The 20,939-nt window shown below is 41.0% G+C and overlaps 1 protein-coding gene across 1 annotated transcript in view; it reads left to right on the forward strand.

Moving 5' to 3' along the window:
* The first annotated feature begins 273 nt into the window (after window positions 1-273).
* ADCY7 (adenylate cyclase 7) overlaps window positions 274-20,939 on the forward strand; it is a 121,914-nt gene continuing 101,248 nt past the window's right edge. The window contains exon 1 of the mRNA XM_054048816.1: window positions 274-387. The gene's annotated coding sequence lies outside the window, so the exon portion shown is untranslated. The remainder of the gene's footprint in view (window positions 388-20,939) is intronic.

Genomic DNA, 20,939 nt, shown 5'->3' on the forward strand with positions numbered 1-20,939 from the left:
GGTCTTCAGTCTCCCCTCAGCAGCTCCCAGCCAGCTCCTGGGGCTTTTGCCATTCCCCGCACCCCTGCTGGCGCCACCTCCTCTCTCTCCTCCAGCCCCCCGGGCAGGTTCCCGGGGTCCTGCGCCCCCCTCGCCCACCCAGGGACTCCTGCTGCTCTTCGCACGGCACCGGGCGCCCGCCTCCCCCGTGCCCCGCTCCGGCCCGCCCCCGGGAGCAACGAGCCCCCTTGCCCAGCCCGGCCCAGGGCCGCCCCGCGCCGCGCTCACCTGTCTGGAGGCGGCGCCGCTAGGGGGCAGGGAGCTCGCGGCGCTTTTCCGCCCCGGGGAGCCGCGGCTCACCCAGGAGACTCCCCGGAGCGAGACGGGAGGCGCGACCCGCCGCAGCAGGTGAGTGGCCGGCGGGAAGGGGCTCCCGGGTCCCCAGCCGCGCTGCTGCCCGGCCCAGGGGCTCCGCTCCGCTCCGCGCGGGCCGGCTGGGCGGACGCGGGCTCGCCGGGCGGCAGCGCCCTGCCGCTTTCGTGGGCAGGAGAGCGAAGGGCAGGCTCCGGAGCAACCCGCCACACTCGCTTCCTCCCTCAAGCGCCTGGCTCCGCTCAGCCCGGGGCAGCTGCCCCCTACCCTGCTCCCCTGGCAAGTGAGCTCCCCCGGGGGACCCTGCCCTTTCACAGCGCCCCGCTGCTGGTCCCGCAAGCCGGCCCCTGGTCCGCACCCCCGGGGGACCCTGCCCTTTCACAGCGCCCCGCTGCTGGTCCCGCAAGCCGGCCCCTGGTCCGCACCCCCGGGGGACCCTGCCCTTTCACAGCGCCCCGCTGCTGGTCCCGCAAGCCGGCCCCTGCCCCGCTCCCCTGGCGCGTGAACTCCCCCGGGGGACTCTGCCCTTTCACAGCGCCCCGCTGCTGGTCCCGCAAGCCGGCCCCTGCTCCGCTCCCCTGGCGCGCCTTGGGGCGTGAGCTGCACCGGGGAGGGGACGGGACCGGGCTGGACCCCGTCCTTTCACAGCGCCCCGCTGCTGGTCCGGCAAGCCGGCTCCTGGCCACTGATCCCTAGGTTGGGCCAGCTCATGGAAAGGGGGTTGTCGCACCGTCGGGCTGGAGCCGCTGAAAGGGAAGGCGAAAGGGTTTTTTTTAATATCCCCCAGAGCTAACCGGTGCTCTGATCTGTTCAGTGTGGAGCTGTGTGTTTCCTCTCTTTACCGGCCCCCTCCCCCTGTCATATTTTCTATTTATTCATCCTGGGGAATAGAAGTTAATTTTGGGTCATAGGGCCAGTTGCTAGTTGGACTGAAAGTCAGCTTCTCTCTAAAGCAAGTTCAATTTGAGACAGCTGTGTGTGTATTTGTCTAGTTTCTTCCATTATCCTGTTCCCCAAATGTTAAATACAAGTCTTCCAGTTCTAGGCCCTGGTTCTTCAAACACACCCAGGCCTAATTTTACTATGCTGAGTATTCCCTCAATGGGAGTAAAGTTAAGCAAGTGTGTAAGTGTTTGTAGTATCAAGGCCCTAGAAATAAGATTTTTAGCTGACCTATGTCAGAATCCCTTTGAATTTCATACAGTTTAAAGATCTAAAAGTGGTAATGACCAACATGTAAAATATTTTAAAACAACTTATAGCTTTACAGTAACCCAGGCATACATGGAAGTTAGTGAGTCAAGATGTCTCACTGTATGACAAATAGCAGACAAACTGCACCCAAGGAAGCTGAATAGAGATGATGTAAGACTTGCCAGAACCTGTTTCTGAAGTTGATGCACTTGATGGTAGCAAATTATAGTAAAACCAATTGTGACAAAAATATGTGGCAAAGTATGATTGAGAACAGAAAAATTGAGTGAGCCAGATCATATGTTCCAATATGCGTGCAAAACTTTCATTGAAGTCAGTGGGAGTTTTATGTGTATACTGGAGAGCAGAAGTTGTCCTGTGTGTTTAAGTATTTTCTTAAGGGTAGAAATTCTCAATCCATAATAAGTGATTGATGGGCCTTTCTCTGTAGAAGAGGACAGCAGCAGACAAACAATATTAGCAGCTGAGAGTGGAAGTTATGGCCTAGCTGGTAAATCTTACTTGGGTCAGGAAGTTCTAATAAAACACTGAAGATATAGAACCTTTTGGTCCTGCTCAATGTGTGTTTGTTAACTGAATGGAGATACTGAAATCTATGGCAGGTAGTTCTACAAACTACTTTCTACAAAGATTTACACATGTGCTTAACTTGATTGTATTGTGAGTAGTCCTATTGAAACTGCTTGCAGTGTGTGAAGCTAAACAGCTTTGTAAATCTTTGCAGGATCAGGGCCTTAGTTAATGATGACTCATTTAAGGCATAAATGACTTTCCATTAAAAGTAGTCTTCTTGAAAGGATGTAATTACATTTTACAAGCTATAGCAATCAAAAAGCCTACATGCTTCTGATAATAAAAATGCCTTGCTTTTGTAGATGTGAGGAGATCTGGTAAACTCAGGGGTTGATGATTGTTCCTTGTTTACACAGGCCAGATGATTGAAAACATAACTTACTGGCCTTGTCTTTTGCACCGCAGAACAACATAAAGTCAGGAAGTTGTCTTAACAGTACTGGAGTGTTTTGGATGCCTTTTTCTAATATTTCTTCATAATGTGGCTTGACACATCACTGAAAGGGGTATTAGGAAATCAGAGAAAACTTGCAAACATTTCTAAAGAGATTGGTCAATGATTGGTAGGCCAAAAGAATCATATATCTGTGATTCACTTCTAATTTCAGTGGGAAAGTTTTACACTATGGAGACTTATATGACAACTTCAGCTTAATAACAGGATAAAAACATTCCAAAAGGTTACCATGGCAATCAAACTCTATTATTGGTACTTTTTATTTGTTTGAAATAAATCAAGTACTACATTTTGTAATGTCATATCGTTAACACTGAAGACAGGGATCTCTCCAGAATCTATCAAGCCTAATGCTTATTTCATAAGTAAGTCTCTCTACAACTCTATGGTCTTTGGAAGTAATTTAGAATCTACTGAAGAAACCAGGACTTGGTCAACAGGAGTGCTGACCATTGGAAAATACACTTGAAAGCAGTTTTGAACTGTTTTAAAGTAAATACTAACTACAGTATTTGAATTTGGCTCAGTAAGGAAGAATCTGCTGTTTTCAAGTCAGACGTAAATAGTAAAAACATTTAGACAGTGTTTTGTGATTATGATTCGTTACAGGAAAAAAGTGTCCTGTCTTGTAACAGGGACGCTGGAAGACAAGCAAGCATTTTGAAGATCATTGATTAGAAAGAGAAATAACCAAAGTCTTATTGTGTATACACACACAGACTAGCAGTCTTAATACCCTGTTCTGTATTTCAAAATACTGAAGTCAACTCTAAAGAGGGTACATGCACTTGAGGCCAGCACCAAAATACAAATTTAAAAGACCTACAGCTATTTAATAAAATATCTTTTGAAGATAGGTAGACACTGACAATATTGTAATATTCTTATTTATGTTTTAATAACGCAAGTACTGAGAAAGAGAAAAGAGACTTTCTAAAAGGTTTTAATTATGTCCAAAATCAAAATGCCTTTTAATTAAGGCATCCTAATTTAAGAGTATTGGCTTATGAACTTTTTATTTGCACTTTCCATCTCCTTTAATCAAAAGATTAGATTGGTATTATGTCTGCTGTTAAAACCCATGATGGATTACACTTTGTGTGTGTGGTGACACAAGTGCTTAGGTTTTGAAGTTATTTACTTTGCAATGGTTGCCATTCAAGTCAACAGGGGCCAACAATCGCCATGTGTGATACTGCAATATTTCATTGTATAGCAAATAATAGTGATGTCCAGAATGTGACTGTCTGGTTATAGTAAGTTAAAGTTGACTTTTAATGGTTACCACTGTATGTCATGTAGGATGCCAGAGGCTACTGATAACAGAAATCAGGATCCCGTGGGCATTCTTGTAAAACAGTCATTGCATTTTTAAAATTGTTCCTAGTAGGGCCGTTGATTAATCACTGTTAACTCAACTCGATTAACTTAAAAAAATAATTGCGATTATTAGCAGTTTTAATCGCACTGTTAAACAATAGAATACCAATTGACATTTATTAAATATTTTGGATGTTTTTCTACATTTTCAAATATATTGATTTCAATTACAATACAAAATACAAAGTGCACAGTGCTCACTTTATATTATTCTTATTACAAATATTTGCACTGTAAAAATGATAAAAGAAATGGTATTTTTCAATTCATCTCATACAAGTACTGTAGTGCAATTTCTTTGTCGTGAAAGTGCAGTTTACAAATGTAGGATTTTTTTGTTACATAACTGCACTCAAAAACAAAACAATGTAAAACTTTAGAGACTACCAGTCCACTCAGTCCTACTTCCTGTGCAGCCAATTGCTAAGACAAACAAGTTTGTTTACATTTGCAGGAGATAATGCTGCCTTCATCTTATTTACAATGTCACTTGAAAGTGAGAACAGACATTCACATGGCACTTTTGTAGCCAGCATTGCAAGGTATTTATGTGCCAGATATGCTAAACATTCGTATGCCCCTTCAGGTTTCGGCCACCATTCCAGAGGACATGCTTCCATGCTGAGACGCTCATTTAAAAAAAAAAAGTTAATTAAATTTGTGCTTGAAATCCTTGGGGGAGAATTGTATGCCTCCTGCTCTGTTTTACCCCAATTCTGCCATATATTTCATGTTATAGCAATCTCAGATGAGATTTAAGAACACTTTCACTGCAGATTTGACAAAATGCAGAAAAAGGTACCAATGTGAGATTTCTAAAGATAGCTACAGCACTCGACCCAAGGTTTAAGAATCTGAAGTGCCTTCCAAAATCTGAGAGGGATGAGGTGTCATAGAATCATAGAATATTAGGGTTGGAAGAGACCTCAGGAGGTCATCTATCCAATCCCCTGCTCAAAGCAGGACCAACACCAACTAAATCATCCCAGCCAGGGCTTTGTTAAGCTGGGCCTTAAAAACCTCTAAGGATGGAGATTCCACCACCTCCCTAGGTAACCCATTCCAGTGCTTCACCACCCTCCTAGTGAAGTAGTGTTTCCTAATACCCAACCTAGACCTCCCACACTGCAACTTGAGACCATTGCTCCTTGTTCTGTCATCAGGTACCACTGAGAACAGCCTAGCTCCATCCTCTTTGGAACCCCCTTTCAGGTAGTTAAAGGCTGCTATCAATTCCTCCCTCACTCTTCTCTTCTTCAGACTAAATAACCCCAGTTCCCTCAGCCTCTCCTCATAAGTCATGTGCCCTAGCACCCTAATCATTTTCATTGCCCTCTGCTGGACTCTCTCCCATTTCCCCACATCCCTTCTGTAATGGGGGTACCAAAACGATGCAATACTCCAGTTGTGACCTCACCAGTGCCGAATAGAGGGGAATAATCACTTCCCTCAATCTGCTGGCAATGCTGCTACTAATGCAGACCAATATGCCGTTGGCCTTCTTGGTATACTGCTGACTCATATCCAGCTTCTCATCCATTGTAATCCCCAGGTCCTTTTCTGCACAATTGCTGCTTATCCAGTCGGTCCCCAGCCTGAAGCGGTGCATGGGATTCTTCCTTCCTAAGTGCAGGACTCTGCACTTGTCCTTGTTGAACCTTGTTAGATTTCTTTTGGCCCAATCCTCCAATTTGTCTTGGTCACTCTGAATCCTATCCCTACTTTTCAGCGTATCTACCTCTCCCCCCCAGTTTAGTGTCATCTGCGAACTTGCTGAGGGTGCAATTAATCCCATCATCCAGATCATTAATAAAGATGTTGAACAAAACCGGCCCCAGGACTGACCCCTGGGGCACTCCGCTTGATACCGGCTGCCAATTAGACATCGAGCCATTGATCACTATCTGTTAAGCCCGACAATCTAGCCAGCTTTTTATCCACCTTACAGTCCATTCATCCAATCCATACTTTTTTAACTTGCTGGCAAGAATACTTTGGAAGACGGTATCAAAAGCTTTGCTAAAGTCAAGATATATCCTATCCACTGCTTTCCCCATATCCACAGAGCCCGTTATCTCATCATAGAAGGCAATCAGGTTGGTCAGGCATGATTTGCCCTTGGTGAATCCATGTTGACAGTTCCTGATCACCTTCCTCTTCTCCAAGTGCTTCAAAATGGATTCCTTGAGCACCTGCTCCATGATTTTGCCAGGGATCGAAGTGAGGCTGACTGGTCTGTAGTTCCTTGGGTTCTCTTTCTTCCCTTTTTAAAATATGGGGACTATATTTGCCTTTTTCCAATTGTCCTGGACCTCCCCCCCGATCACCACGAATTTTCAGAGATAATGGCCAATGGCTCTGCAATCACACCAGCCAACTCCCTCAGCACCCTTGGATGCATTAGATCTGGACTCATGGACTGTGTTGCCCAATGCAGCAGTCTGGGAGCTGACCTAGTCTGTGAAGACTGAGGCAAAAAAAAGCATTGAGTACTTCAGCTTTTTCCACATCTTCTGTCACTATGTTGCCTCCCGCATTCAGTAAGGGGCCCACACTTTCCCTGTCCTCCTCCTTATTGCTAACATACCTGTAGAAACCATTCTTGTTACCCTTTACATCCCTTGCTAGCTCCAATTGTGCTTTGGCCTTCCTGATTATACCCCTGTCTGCTCTAGCCATATTTTTATACTCCTTCCTAGTCATCTGTCCAAATTTCCACTTCTTGTCAACTTCCTTTTTGAGTTTAAGCTCACCGAAGATTTCACTGTTAAGCCAAGCTCGTCGCCTCCCATATCTGCTATTCTTTCTGCACATCAGGATGGTTTGTTCCTGCGCTCTCAATAAGGCTTCTTTAAAATACAGCCAGCTCTCCTGGACTCCTTGCCCCCTCATATTAGCCTCCCAGGGGATCCTGCCCATCAGCTCCATAAGGGAGTCTAAGTCTGCTTTTCTGAAGTCCAGGGTCCGTATGTTGCTACTCTCCCTGTCGAGCATCCTTTCAGAAGTCTTAAAAGAGCAACACTCCAATGTGGAAACTATGAAAACTAACCACCAAAAAAGAAAATCAACCTTTTGCTGATGGCATCTGACTCAGATGATGAAAATGAACATGCCTTGGTCTGCACTGCTTTGGATCGTCATCGAGCAAAACCGATCACCAGCATGTCCTCTGGAATGGCGGTTGAAGCATGACGAGACATGTGAATCTTTAGCGCATATGGCACATAAATATCTTCCAACGCCAGTTAAAACAGTGCCATGTGAACGCCTGTTCTCACTTTCAGGTGACATTGTAAATAAGAGGCAGGCAGCATTGTCTACTGCAAATGTAAACAAACTTGTTTGTCTGAGCGATTGGCTGCACAGAAAGTAGGACTGAGTGGACTTGCAGGCTCTAACGTTTTACATTGTTTTATTTTTGAACGCAGTTATTTGTACATAATTCTACATTTGTAAGTTCAACTTTCATGATAAAGAAGTTGCACTACAATACTTGTATTAAGTGAATTGAAATACTGTTTCTTTTTTACAATGCAAATATTTGTAATAAAAAAAATAGTGAGCATTATACACTTTGTATTCTGTGTTATAATTGAAATCAATTATATTTAAAAATGTGGAAAACATCCAAAAATATTTAAATAAATGGTATTCTATTATTGTTTAATAGCAGATTAATCACATGATTAATTTGTTTAATCGCTTGAGAGCCCTAGTTTCTAGTGAAGCTAACGACAATGGGATTAAAAGAAAACAAGAAAGATACTTAGGGACTGAATTATGGGCATATCGACACCCACATGGCTTGTGCTAAGTGAAAGAGCAGGTGATAATTTGGAGATAATTAGTTTAAATACTAGCCTAAATAGAAAACAGACAGCAGTGTCTCCACTTAATACATATGTTTGTGTGACTGGGAGTCGTACGTTCATCAAAAAAGATACTATATCTTTGGGAATTACAGAAAATCCTGGGGCCTCCCACTCTGCCTGGCTACAGATTTATTTCTTGAGTTACATCTTTGATTGAGGAATAATATAATAGATAGGACTATTATGATCATCTGGTCTGACCTATATAACACAGGCCATGGCATTTCACTCCGTTATTCCTTTGTCAGTTGCATACTTCTGGCTGAGCTGCAACATTTCTTTTAGAAAGCCAGTCAGTCCCTTTTGTAGTTGGGAATGTGTTTTTGTTTGTTTGCTCGCTTGGTGTTTTGGATTTATATAATATAACATATATGTATATAACATGTATATCTATATAATGCATGTCAGACTTCACTAAGCACCTAGGGAACTTTTATGTTGAAAGTCTATTGTGGAGCTTTTAGATGTAAATGCTTGTATTTTTACTCTGATTTTATTTTTAAAAAGATTGTTTTATTGATTATAGGTGCTCAGGTACCTGCCACTGGGCAGGGATATGAAATTATAAATAAATCAATAATGGAGACACAGGTTTCTTTTGTTGTCATTTGCTTTTCAGAATATCAAGGGCTGTCTGTGCTGCACAAGCATGTAGACTGATTAAAGAGTGACGGGGGTATAGAAGTAAGCCTTTGCGTTTGCAGATTAAACAATTTAAAAAAAAAATCCTGGGTTTTACAAAAAGTATTATTAGTTTTTCACTTCACTTTTGTATCATTCAAATATATACAAAAAACTTGTTTTATTAGGAAATTACAGTACATTGCATGAGATAATGTAGGGCCCTACCAAATTCATGACCATGAAAACGCGTCACAGACCGTGAAACCTGTTAACCCTCCCTCCCCCCGGCCCCAGTGAAATCTGGTCTCTTGTGTGCTTTTACCCTATGCTATATAGATTTCACTGGGGATACCAGTTTCTCAAATTGGGGGGTCCTGACCCAAAAGGGAGTTGCAGAGGGTCACAAGGTTATTTTAGGGGGATTACAGTATTGCCGCCCTTACTTCTGCACTGCCTTCAGAGCTGGGTGGCCAAAGAGCGGTGGCTGCTGATTGAAGGCCCAGCTCTGCAGGCAGCAGCGCAAAAGTATGGGTGGCAATACCATACCATGCCACCCTTACTTCTGCGCTGCTGCTGGTGGCGGCTATGCCTTCAGAGCTGGGATCCTGGCCAGCAGCTGCCACTCTCCAGTTGCCCAGCTCTGAAGGCAGCGCCACCAGCAGCAGCTCAGAAGTAAGGGTATCAGTACCGCAACCTCCCCTATAATAACCTTGCAACACCCCCACCCAACTCCTTTATGGGTCAGGACCCCTACAATTACAACACCGTGAAACCTCAGATTTAAAGAGCTAAAATTTACTATTTTTAAAATTCTAGGACTGTGAAATTGACCCAAATGGACTTTGCGTTTGGTAAGGCCCTAGATTTATGTATTATGATAATACATTAGGCTGTGTGTGTATATGCAAAGCTGCCTGTTGAAGTAAGGCTATGTATTAGTCTAGAAGATACACATAATGATCAAACAGGCACGCAAACTCTGAAGTGCGTGTGCATCTGAATGTACCGATGAATCTCACACCCACCACGTGCACATTTCAAGCTGTTAGCAGATAAAGATTTAAAGATTTGACACACTAAAATGGGAAGAAAATGAAAATATATATCAGAATATGTTTCAGAACTCAAGGAAGTATTCAAAAGTTTAAAAAAAACAAAAACAGGAGAGAAGGATGAATTTGAGTGTATGCACTACAAATGGTGTGACCCAATTATTACATGTAAATATTTATAGGCTAATAGTTCTGTGTCTAAACTGTTTATTCAAATGAAAAGTTTTATTTGGGGATTAGAGAGATATCGTTTTCTTAAACTCAGAGGTGGCATTGTGTTTTGAGTTCTGTTTTAGTTCTGCTGCAAACCACATTGATTAACAGAATTCAGCGCATTAATCTACTGAATACTTCCCCCCCCCCCCCATCTTTCCGTCCACCAAAATAAATCCTAATATTGATCCAGAAAAATTATTAATAGTTTTTTGCACTGATTTTTACCTGTGTTTGTTGTGGTGGTAATAAACACTGATAAATCCCTGGGAAAAAATAAATAAAATTAAAACTGAAAATGAAAGGTCCTGTACACCTCTACCCTGATAAAATGCTGTCCTCCGGAGTCAAAAAATCTTACCGCATTATAGATGAAACCATGTTATGTCGAACTTGTTTTGATCCACCAGTGTGTGCAGCCCTGTCCCCCCCCCCGGAGCACTGCTTTACCGCGTTATATCCGAATTCGTGCTATATCGGGTCGCGTTATATCGGGGTAGAGGTGTATATGAGAAGCACTGCATACCAGCTATGGGTATTTTCTGGCTCTCCTTAACTAGCATTGAAAATAGTTTGGTTATTGTGGAGACATAACACTTGATACAATCCTGATGCTTCATTCTGGGTTGACATGGAGCAAGGTTTTCCAAAGGTGGGTTATTTTTCTATCCACATGGGGATGTGGATCCAAGGGAGAGAACATGAGTAGAGATGCAATGGGTAGGATTTTCAGAGGTACAATTCCTTGAAGCTTCTTCTGAAAATCCCAGTTTATGGTTCTGATTCAGCACACCTTTACTTCCACACATAATGCTTAATACTGCTACTATTATTTAGAACAGGATTTTGATACCTGTACTATCACTCATTGCACCTTACTTCATGAATTGTTCCATGGACTTCAGTGTGGTACACTTTTTAACATGGGTTAAGATATTAGAATCTGCCCCTTAATGAGTAGTCCCATTTGAAGTCACATGAGGACTGGACTCTCATTGATCTAAACCAGCTTTACTATCCTCCTATCCTTCCTGGAGAAGGTGCCCAGTCATTACTAAAGTTCTTCAGGAAAGTCTCTTTAAACGTCTGAACCACAGTATATTTCATTTAAAAAACTGAGTGTTTCTTTCAGGGATTATAAGTGGTGGACAGTAAATATTAATAAAAGAAACAAAGGTTTTGTTTTTTAAAAGAGAGAAAAGCTGCAAAGATTCAAGATGATTATTTGGTAGGTTGACAGGATATTACAGCTGATAAGCTTGTATATTTTTGCCTGTTAGTCAAATCAGATCATAAAATATTAAAATCAGGAAGTGCATTTTCATCCTCAGCTTAATACATTTTCAGAAACAGAGTAATTTGTAAGTAATACCTCCACAAAACCCCAAAATCTAGTGTTCACTGATACATACATTTTACTGTTTGAAATAGGAAAAAAGAGGAAACATTTTGAGTATTTCAAAACTACTCAATAGGGATCTTAATGGAAGATATGTAGCAACATACTTTTAAAAATGCACCATTGTAGCTTTTCCTGTGCATACAAGTGATACTGAAGATATTAAATCTTTATCATACTTGAAGTTACTGATCTTATGGCTTAGTAATCATATTGTAGGAGTCTTTTTTTTCTTCTTCTTCAGGAAAGCGTTAAAAATCTGTATTAAGTTTGGATATTTTTGTAGATTTTAGATCCAATACTGTGAAGACTTATGTACTGCTTCACTTTGCACTCAGTGAATAGTCTCATTGACTTGATGTGTCCAAACTAAGCATGCATGCAAGTCTCTGTGTGATTGGGGACTTTATTAGGAATATATCTGTATTTTGAACTTCATCTTCAGATATATTGTTTATCTTCTTTCCAACTGTCAGCTTGCGAAGAATGGAGCTTTAAGTAGCCAGGTGAACAATTTGATGTACACTGACTCTGAAGTATGTGGGGAATTGACGTAAAGACGTTACAAGCACTCATCTATTGAATGTCAGAATCCTTTATGCAATGTTTTGCAGATCCAGGCAGCTGCCAGTGCAAGTTATGACTTATGCTGATGGACTGTATTCAGATGGAATTTAACTTCAAAGTTAAATTGTTTAAAAAAACAATTTTTGAGTCACAATCCAGTGAAAGTTCTTGGTGAGCTTCACAATTTATTAGTATTATCCTAAGTATTCAATTTTTTTTTAAAGTGGCACAACTTCAACTTGTCTGTGCAGTGTACACTAAAACTGATATTTTAAATATTGTGCATATTTTCTCTTATGTAACATAAAAGGTTGAGCTGTTGAACCGTATAATTTAGGTGAGTGGCTTTTTGATTGAAATTTTATTAGGGTTGACTATAGTGTTATCAGTTGTTTTGTTGAATTTGAGGAGTAAATTTCCTTTATTGAAATTTAAAATGTACGTGGTTTAACATACCTGAGGTATAAATGAAAATATGAAATTGTAGTCCTGATTCTGCAGTGACCTGTGTATAGACAGAAACCTCTGCCTATGCAGAGCCCCATTGAAATCACTGGGGAGTATATTGGAGGATCAGGGCCTTTATCGGTAAATAAAGTACAAAAATAAACTCTCTTCTGATTGATAAAATGCTGTGAAAGTCTTTGTGATCAGGCTTGGTGCTTGTGGCAGTTCTTAGTTGATTTTCAGTCTCTTGGTGCTTTAGCTAAAAGAAAAGAGCTTCCCCCCCATGCTTACTGGGTCATTGTGGTTAATTTCTTGATCAGTTTGGAAGTTCATTGTTAAAGTTCCATGTGGGAACTTGTACTTTTCTGTCATTGAAGAGTTCCAAAAGAGGTACTTCCCAAAACGTTTGGAGAGGGGCATGTTTCCTATGTTTTTGGAACATATGAAACGTAAATGGAAAATAATAGCAGTGTTACCATATGTATCACAGTAGAATTATAGAAAATAACCAACTGATACTGGTTGGATGCATGTGGCAAGTAGGCATTACTGTTATGATTAATATTTTTGTTTGTTTACACCTTTAAAAAAATGGACTCAAAACTACAAACCGTGTAGATAACTTAGGAACCTGTGACTATGTACACATTGCTGTGGCCTTTCTCCTAGCTCCTATCTTTTTGGGCAGGTCTACACATAAAAAGCGGCAGCTGCACCTCTGTAGTGCGTTAGTGAAGATTCTGCTATGCCAATGGGAGAGCTTGTGTCCGCACCAGGGGTAGGTTGGTATAACTGCATCGCTCCGAGGCATGGATTTTTCACGTGCCTAAACGACGTAGTTATACTGATATGTTTGTAGTGTAGACCTGGCCTTACTAAGCCCACTTGTTGCATTGCCTTAAATTGAACAGAAAGCTCTTCAGAATATAGACTCTCTTATGTGTAGGGCCCTACCAAATTCTTGGCCATGAAAAACAGGTCACAGACCGTGCAATCTGGTCTTCCCCCATGAAATCTGGTCTTCTGTGAGATTTTACCCTATACTATACAGATTTCACAGGAGAGACCAATGTTTCTCAAATTGGGGGTCCTGACCCAAAAGGGAGTTTCAGGGGGTCACAAGGTTAATTTAGGGGGGTCACAGTATTGCCACCCTTACTTCTGTGCTACCTTCAGATCTGGGTGGCTGGAGAGCAGCAGCTGTTGTCCAGGCACCCAACTCTGAAGGCAGTGCCCTGCCAGCAGCTGCGCAAAAGTAAGGGTGGTAATACCATACCATGCCACCCTTATTTCTGCGCTGCTGTCTGCAGAGTTGGTCCCTCAGTCAGTAGCCACCACTCTCCGGCTGCCCAGCTCTGAAGGCTGCATCACCACCAGCAGCAGCGCAGAAGTAAGGGTAGCAGTACCGCAACCCCCCCCCACACACAATAACTTTGCAAACCCCTGCCCCCACACACAATTCCTCTATGGGTCAGGATCCCTAGAATTAAAACACTGTGAATTTTCAGATTTAAATAGCTGAAATAATGAAATTTACAATTTTCAAAATCCGATGATCATGAAATTGTCCAAAATGGTCCATGAATTTGGTAGGGCTCTAAGTATGTGGTTGTAAGAGCACCGATTGGGGCCTCTGGGCGATGATATAGGCACATTGAATATATACTAATATGCCTGATGAACACACAGATGTGTGATTGGTATAATTGTTTTGTTCAATAATATTTCTAACACTTTTCATGTGTAGATGATTACCAAGGCAAGTATCATCTCATTTCTGGCATAAAAAGTTAAGTAACTTGCCCACACACATGCAGTGATGAATGGCAAAGTCAGGATTAGAACTTGGATCTCCCAACCCTCAGTTCGTGCCCTGTCCACAGGGATTGCTCTGTCTCATAGCTTGGTAATGGAGTTAAGATGTGTGTTTATATTGCAGGGTATCCTTCAAACAGAAACCTCCTTTGTTTTCAATAGTTTTAATATAAACCAAACATTCTCTTCCATAATAGTTGGCCTATGACAATTGGATTGCAGTATCACTGGATTATGTTGGAATCCTAATAGTTTTCTGTGCGTGGGTTTTTCAGTGCTTTCAAACAAACAAAAAGCAACCTGATTCAAGATACTGTTTCCTTCAGGATCAATGGCAAAAACTCTTCCCTTCTCATGCTACCGTGCACTGGTTGCTGTCCCCCGAGTCAAGAGATGACTGTTTCATTACTACTATGTGTACCTATGAGTAGCTGTAAGGCATTTCAGGATAAATGTAATTATTATTCTGTAACTAGAAATGAGGATCAAACACACTTTGTGGCATTTAGCCCACTTTCTTTTCTTACATGAGTAAATGGCAGATTCTGGGTAAAAATAACAAAGGCCACCAAAATTATAATGAAACAGTTAAATAACAGATAGGAACTAGTTGTTCCTGTGAACCTGACTGAACATACTCCTGGCAATGAAGAATCAATATTGCACTGAAGTTTCCATACGCTGGAGGTTTATAGGGTATATTTGCTGGTCATAGTTAAGCAGCTTTCTGTACCCTTCTACTAACGAGTTGCTGAAGCTGCATCTGAAGTTGACCTTGCTATGTATTCATTCTCACTAATCTATGTATTCCTTTTTGCTAAAAAGTAATACAGGGCCTTGTATCATTTTCTGTTACAAGAGCAATGTAGCTAACTGCCGGTTAGGATGTGAATTGTACAAGCCAGAGTTTTCTAATTTGCAAGATTATAACACTTTCTGTTAGGGAATCAGATCATGGCTTTGTCAATAATTGAATAGGACAACATTGAATCTTTTCCTATGCATCTAGATACATTGAACACGTCAAGGCATCAAGTCTTGTTACCCTGCTGTATAACCCAGCCAAACTCGTGTGGTTCTACTGCAGGAAGAGTGGGCAGGAGCTGGCAGAGGGTGTGCCTGGAAATTAAGGGCATTTGGTGGTGGTGTGTAGGGACATCTGCCTTGATGGATCTATTCCGTCATGAATCTACTGGAGATTCACTCCTTTGGAGTGGGAGCATACCAACAGCAGGGGGCTGTTGCATGCCTAGGACTGAAGAATTGGCTTTAAAGTACCTCCACTGCTGCTCCTCAGCCAAAGTGGTGGGTGAAAGAAGGATTTTTTCATGCTACTATGCAGAAGGCCAGTGGAAAGCCTGGTCCCTCTGGGATGTGGCTTGAAATATCTACCATACAGTGTACTTGTTACAAATTTACTGAAAAAATATCCCCTAAACTGGCTTGCCTAAGTTTCTTAAGACTTTACAGAAAAAGTCTCTCGGGACAAATGACAGGCCAAAAGAAGTGTGTGTGTTGGGGTCAGAAACAGGGCTTAAGTGTGTGAAAGAGTACAAAGGGTCAAACAGCATAGCAAACTGAATCAGCAGCCACATAAGAACAAGAACACTTTCATGCACACCAAAACGTCAGACTTTTTTCCACTCATTGGAAGTGTAAATAAACTGAAACGTGGTTGACTAAACGAGGCATGTTGTTAGCGTTTCCTCAGCGACATTGTATTGTCAGGAAACCTGCCAGATGTCTCTTGGCAATATGTTGTGGCATCATTGGAATAGCAGAAAGTGCTAATGAGACAGACATGTATCAACAGCCTTTTGCAGGTGTGTGAGTCACCACGGGACAGTCAAGAATTTACCAAGAGTGAAGGAATCATCCAATGCACCATAAAACACTCTTTATTTCTCTGAGACACTTAATTAATAAAGTAATAAATTCCTGTTCATAATACTCCCTTTATAAAAGGCTGGTGTTCAGAGCCAAGGGCTTTGCATCTAATAGCAATAGAAGTAATGTAAAGAGGGTTTTGTAAAAGCGACTTTGATTAAGCTGGGAAGTCTTAAAGTATATGACGTGTATCAGGAGTAGCCTTATCATAAATGCCTAAGATAGGCAGATAAACTTGGAAGGAGACTACGTGTGACTGATGACTATATTGGTAGTGATTTTAATCTGTTTTTTTTTTTTTTAAACCAGTTCAAGGGTTTATTGTAATGGTATTTAGCAACTCATGGTCTTCCTTTGCACTGTATTTGCTGGATGCTGGGAGTTTATCATGTCCAAATTATCGTTAGTTTTGCTTTTATATGGAATTCATTTTAGTGATGCTGGAGGCTTATTTTCAAAGAACTTTGGTGAATGATCAGACCCCACCTACTGATGACTCATTTTAACTCAGACATACAGTTTTCCATCCATATAACCTACATGATGAAGAAAAAAATAATTCCAATACAATGGCAAAGTAAACCACAAAAGACTGGATAGTGGATACAGGTATGCAGAAGTCGGAGGGCTGGATCCAAAGCCCACTGAAGACAATGAGAGCCTTTCCATTGACTTCAGTTGGCTCTGGTGAGGCCTTATGGTCCTGATTCTTCAAGATGTTGAATGCTTCATGCAAGGCGCCAAACATAGTTAACTCCTTCTGCAGTCAATTGGAGTGGAGGGCACTAAGCACCTTGTACAGAGTGAGCTAACAGCTCACAGGATCAGGCCCTAAAGGAGGACTTTCATGCTGAAGCAAACTTGAGTTAGAGGCAGTGAGAAGAGAAAAACATTTATACAGAGAGAATAGTTGGCGGGTTGTGTGTGTGTGTGTCTCTGTCTCTCTCTCCCACCATCCATTGCTGCAGTTGAAGTTAGATGGGGTTTAATAAGAAATGTGTCCTAACAGCAAAACACGGATCCAGCCTGAATTTCCTCAGGTTGAGGGAGAGTTTGGATCTGGGATTTGGTTTACAAGATTGTTTCTAGCCTAATAAAATGCCTGCCTGGTTTTGCACTTTAGCCTTATTTTATAATGGCTTCAGTCTATTGCCATGAAAGTGAGTGAAATTTCACTGCATGGTCAGATAGGAGCAATGATCTCTTAGCAATAAAGGTTTGTTTATACCAACAGCTTTAATATTTAGCAAATATGCAAAGAGAAATGTTGAAAAACATGTGACAGGTGCATATATTTGTTTAATTTTGATAGATTTGAAAATTTTGTTCCAGTGTGAAAGCTCTTCTTTAAAACAGCTTTAAAAGAGGAAAATCACATGGATTGATTCAGGTACTTTTTACTTGAATCTATGTAAATGCTTAGCTCTATATCTTGGGATCAGCACTGGTACAGCTACCCCCACTGATGGCTGAATTGAGGCTATTTCTGAGCACAGTGTCTCTTCCTCTCTGAAAGTGGAACCTAGATGTGAAGAAATTCAGTTTTTCCCCAGAAATCAGCAAGATCTAAAAGTAATTTCAGATGTTCACGAACTTGTTTAAGTTTGGCCTCTTGGGGCCCAAGTCTGCTCTTTTATACATCTGATGTCAGGCCATGTCTACACTACCACTTTTGTCCGTATAAATTGTGTCTCTCAGGAGTGTGAAAAAACCACCCCCCTGAGTGACATAAGTTACACAGATAGAAGCGCCACTGTGAAATAGCTACTGCCGCTCATGGCAGTGGCTTTATTATGTCGACGGGAGAGCTCTCTCCTTCTGACATTGCTTGTGTAGCCCCTCTATCTTACAGCGGCGCATCGGCACAGCTGTGCTGCTGTAAGCTCGCTAGTTGTCGACATGGCCTCAGTCTCACTGAAGTCAACAGGAGTCGTGCAGATGTATGAAAGGGCAGAACTGGTTGTCTTTGGAATAGCCTAGAAGCATAAATGTGGCTTTGTTGTGAGAAGTGACTATGTAAAATGACACCTTTTTTACTCCGGTTTTGTATGCAGAGCCACACCTGCATGTTTTAGTGACGAAAGTAAGGTTTTATGTCTGCTGGCACTGCAGAAATTAAACTGATAAGAACAGATTTAAAAATTTTATTAAGATGATGATAAAGAAAAAAATAGTGAACAGAGTTTGAGCATAGAAGTTTCTGGTTATCAGGGAATAACATACAGATTATCGAGGGTGCAAAGTTTGGTTTACTCTGAGCAAGTGAAAGTGAATTGGATTGTATTCTGGCTCAAGTATCATCAACAGAATTGTCAGCAAAATTCCAGTTCTTTTCACAGATAAAAGGATTTGTGTGTTTAACTCTGCCTGTGCAGCAGGAAACTAAATGTAAAACATATTTCAGTGTAGCCTTTTTAAAATGATCTGTACTTTTTTTACAAGTTCCTGATGAGCATCCTGTTTCAGATTTAGTCATTTTTATTTTTTATTTTTAGACTGCGCTCTGCTTAGCATTTTCACAGTAACAGCTGCAAAAAAACAAAACAAAACAAACAAAAAAAAAACCCCAAACCAACCCCTAAGGATAATACAAACAAAAAAAACTCCATCTTTGTCCCACTGCAGTGACAAATGTGTTGATTCATATTGTGATGCAGGTTAATGAAATGCATTGTTTGGATGTAACATTCACTTTTTCAATGTTCTTTGCCTGCATGCAGTTGAGATTTCTACATTTTGGAAAATAATTAAATTTAGGAGTTACTCTGAGATTGTGATTTAATATATATATATATTTAACTCGAAGTGGTGTTTGCACCAAAGTAAACTTCTAAGGGAAGTGGAAAACAATGCAATTATCTGAAAAATCAAAATGAGATTCAATGGAATATTTTTATTTATAGTCCCACAGATGTGCATAGTGCTGGACAGACAAAAGGTCCATTCCCCAGAGAGCTTACACACTGTTAAATTATTTATGTATTCAGAACTCACTCAGGTTTTTAGAACACCCCATGGTAGTATGGGTAGATACCTCCAACAGAACTGACTGAGGGGATTAGCTGGATGATTCTGGTATGACGATGACCAGTGAGACAGTTTCTGTGGTGGTATGTAAATTGACTTACACTGGAATTCACAGATAATGTACAGTAGAACCTCAGAGTTACGAACACCTCAGGAATGGGAATTGTTCATAACTCTGAACAAAATATTATGGTTGTTCTTTCAAAAGTTTACAACTGAACATTGACTTAATATAGATTTGAAACTTTAGTATGTAGAAGTAAAATGCTGTTTTCCCTTTATTTTTTAGTCGTTTATATTTAACACAGTACTGTACTGTATTTGCCTTTTTTGTGTGTGTGTGTGCGTGTCCCTGCTGCTGCTTGATTGTGTACTTCCGTTTCCAAATGAGGTGTGTGGTTGACTGGTCAATTTGTAACTCTGGTGATAGTAACTCTGAGGTTCTACTGTACTAAAAAGGATGGTTGGGGAAATCCTGTGTTTCTTCATGCTAGTGTTGCAAAGCTCTTGGTAGATTTAAAACACATTTGTGGATTGATTTACACTGGCCTTGTTTTCACTTGCGAGGAGCGTTTACAAACTATGTTCAGACAGAGTTCAAATGTGGTTGCAGCCAAACTGGTTTCTCAGACTAGCCCTAAATACTGTTTTTGAGTATGGGATTAACCTAGTTTGGTCTCCATCCACACAGGCTGGCCAAACCATTTTATAAACTGGTTATTAACTAATATCTAACCCCAACCAAATGAGCTTAGAACAGCAGAACAATTAGACAATTACGGAAATAGTAATATTGACACAATAATTGGATAGGTTAACGCCTGAATGAGTTTCTATGTTCTCTTTCCAGTGACATTCTTAAAAAATAACTCTAACATCTGGATATCTTGGACCAGTTTCTTTGTGCATCTAACATATTGCTCTTGTATGTCCTTCTAGCTTGAGATCATGCCAGTCCCCTGTATGTAAAACTAAATTTTTGGAACCAGGTTACATTTTTGAGGTCATGTTTTTCCAAGGTGCCAGGGGTATTTCATTGTGCTCCCATAGTTTTGTATAGATGAGTAGCTACTGCAGAGTCCCTGCACTGTGAAAATATAGCCTTGCAGATTTCAGGGCAGAAAATTAGGCAAGAGTAATTTAGTATTGGTTATGTATATGTTTTTTTTATAATGGGGGAAACTTTTTACAAAGCAGTGACCTGGGAGAAGAGAGAGTTGAATTACTGTGTTGAAAAAATCATGAGCCAAGACCCCAAAATCATGAGATTGTCTTAAAATCCATGAGATTTTAGAAAAAAATAATGTTGGTACTTATTTACCTTCTGATTTTTTGAGCCTTTAGGGAACACTTGACCCCATTCAAGGTTTTCTCCACTGCTCTGAGAACTAGAAACTTACCTTTTTTTTAAAGTAAAAATTTCATCTTTAAATAATCACTCCAGGAGCTTGTCCTGTAAGAAAACTGCCACATATTGCAAGACGCACTATAAAAATCATTTGAGTCTCCAGCACTGACCTTGTGAACAATGTTAATGTATTTGTGTAGGCTCTTTCCTTTCATCACAGAGAAGTCAACTGATTTGCAAGACATGTTGGTGTGACACAACACTGCTACATCTTTTAGCATATGAAAATATCTATGCAAATGTATACAACTTGAGTGGTGCATGAAATAGAAATATCTGGGAAGGGCCATTACTCTATTTTCTGTAGCATGTGAGATGTCGTGGTATTGATACTGCTACTCTTTTGTACTTGTAACGTAGCTCATAGTGGGAGTCGTTTATGAGTGTATCTGAGCTCTGAACAGGAACTGGGGCTGTGGCTTGTCATGGGTTGTGGTGCAGAAACAAACATCCGTTTGTATCAGCGAATTTCATACCTAGCATTTTGCAGTAGTTCCTCCCAGAGTAGTGCTGTTCTTTTATTCTGGATTTACCAGCCTGAAACAGTGAAGTTATTCTGGACTCAAAAAGATTTCCATGCACTCTGTTTTCTTTAATGTGGCTTCTACTGAATCCTCTCCAGCCTCATTGTACTTGTATCAAAGATAATTGC

Source organism: Malaclemys terrapin, chromosome 14 (genome assembly GCF_027887155.1).
Source record: "Malaclemys terrapin pileata isolate rMalTer1 chromosome 14, rMalTer1.hap1, whole genome shotgun sequence".
Classification (NCBI taxonomy): domain Eukaryota; kingdom Metazoa; phylum Chordata; order Testudines; family Emydidae; genus Malaclemys; species Malaclemys terrapin.